This window comes from Eschscholzia californica, unplaced genomic scaffold (assembly GCF_041429995.1).
Source record: "Eschscholzia californica isolate CP2 unplaced genomic scaffold, dmEscCali1.0.p SCAF_42, whole genome shotgun sequence".
NCBI lineage: Eukaryota > Viridiplantae > Streptophyta > Magnoliopsida > Ranunculales > Papaveraceae > Eschscholzia > Eschscholzia californica.
Window position 1 is genome coordinate 105,001 of NW_028238464.1, and position 2,500 is coordinate 107,500.

The window sequence follows — 2,500 nt, forward strand, 5'->3', positions numbered from 1 at the left end:
AAGGCACCTGCCAGCCCAAGGGCTGTGCACGGCCTGGGGAGGGAGCTCACCCCTCCCCTATATAGTGCAAAGTTATTGTTTTCCCTATTTTCACAAGGAAACATCAAATTTTTAACCAAGCATACTCGGCCTTTGCTCCTTCGTTACTCGTCCAAATCCAACAAACTTGCATTCGTTGGAAAGGTCTTTTCACAAGGATTCTTTTGATATATAATAATAGCGATTCCGATAAATATTTATTTTTTTATGAATTTTTAAGTGAATAAACAATTAAAAATTCAAAAAAAATAGAAAAAAAATATTTTTTTCCCGATTCTTTCTCCAATATTCCTGATAAATACCCACACACCCACATATGGAGAATGGTCGAAAATGCTCGAGTGGATATCGAGATGTCCGACGAAGCACCACTTGGAAGGGCCGAGGCACGGGACGCCCGAGCTGTTGCTCGGGCCGGCACGGGACGCGCATGGGACATCCCGGGACGGCATGGGACGCCCTCGCTACAGCTCGGGACGGCCAGGTACGCCCGAGACTTGGCTCGGGACGGCCTGGGACGCCCTCGCCATAGCTCGGGACGGCCTGGGACGCCCGAGACTAGGCTCGGGACGGCCTCGGCACAGCTCGGGACGGCCTGGGACGCCCTTGCCACAGCTCGGGACGGCATGGGACGCCCGAGACTTTGCTCGGGACGGCCTGGGACGCCCTTGCCACAGCTCGGGACGGCCTGGGACGGCCTCGGCACAGCTCGGGACGGCCTGGGACGCCCGAGACTTTGCTCGGGACGGCCTGGGACGTCCGAGACTTTGCTCGGGACGGCCTGGGACGCCCGAGACTTGGCTCGGGACGGCCTGGGACGCCCTCGCTCCAGCTCGGGACGCCCTGGGACGGCCTCGACACAGCTCGGGACGGCCTGGGACGTCCGAGACTTTGCTCGGGCCGGCCTGGGACGCCCGAGACTTGGCTCGGGACGGCCTGGGACGCCCGAGACTTGGCTCGGGACGGCCTGGGACGCGCTCGGCACAGCTCGGCACAGGCCGGGACGCCCGAGCCGAGCTTCGGGTCGCACGAAATCTCTTCGTATTCCGACATATTAGAAGCTTCCCATCATGTAGTAGGCCGAGCTTTGCCCTTTGGATGCCCTATGGTGCTTGGCGAGCACTAGGGAACGTGCCAGCACAAGTGCTGTGCACGCTCTGGGGAAGGAGCTCAACCCTCCCCCTTATAGTGCAAAGTTATTGTTTTTCCTATTTTCACAAGGAAACATCAATTTTTTAACCAAGCATACTGGGCCTTTACTCCTTCGTTACTCGTCGGAATCCAGCAAACTTATACTCGTTGGAAAGGTCTTTTCGCAAGGATTTTTTTGATATATTATAATAGCGATTCCGATAAATATTTATTTTTCTATGAATTTTTAAGTGAATAAACACCGGAAAATTCATAAAAAATAGAAAAAAAAATATTTTCTTCCGTTTCTTTTCTCCAATAATTCATAAATAATACCTCAATAGTATTAATGAAGAGAGAGTCGAAATGGCCCGGGTGGATTTCGAAATGTCCCACGACCCCATAGAATGCACGGGCCAGCCGAGCCAAAAGAATGGGACGCGCACGGGACAGCATTGGTCAGGCTCGGGACGGCACGGGACAGCACGGGACGCGCATGGGACGGCACGGGACGCGAATGGGACGGCCTTGCTAAGGCTCGGGACGGCATGGGACAGCACGGGACGCGAATGGGACGGCCTTGCTAAGGCTCGGGACGGCATGGGACAGCTCGGGACGCGCATGGACGGCCTTGGTGAGGCTCGGGACGGCCTTGGTCAGGCTCGGGACGGCATGTCACGGCCCTGGTGAGGCTCGGACGGCACGGGACGCGCATGGGACGGCACGGGACGGCCTGGGACGGCCTTTGTGAGGCTCGGACGGCACGGGACGCGCATGGGACGGCCTTGGCGAGGCTCGGGACGGCATGGGACAGCACGGGACGGCCTCGGCACAGCTCGGACGGCACGGGACGCGCATGGGACGGCCTTGGCGAGGCTCGGGACGGCATGGGACAGCACGGGACGGCCTCGGCACAGCTCGGACGGCACGGGACGCGCATGGGACGGCCTTGGCGAGGCTCGGGACGGCATGGGACAGCACGGGACGGCACGGGACGGCCTCGGCACAACTCGGACGGCACGGGACGGCCTTGGCGAGGCTCGGGACGGCATGGGACAGCACGGGACGGCCTCGGCACAGCTCGGGACGGCACGAGACGCGCATGGGACGGCCTTGGTGAGGCTCGGACGGCACGGGACGCGCATGGGACATCATGGGACGCACATGGGACACCTTATGGGGATCATCAAGGGACGTTGCACGGGACATTCTTTCCCACGAAGGGCATTTACATGGGACATCTTAGGAGTCGAGAGCCGGCACATGGGACAACGTAGTTCACACGCACGGAACACTTTACTTTCGTTTGGAACGTCGTGGGATCTTTATG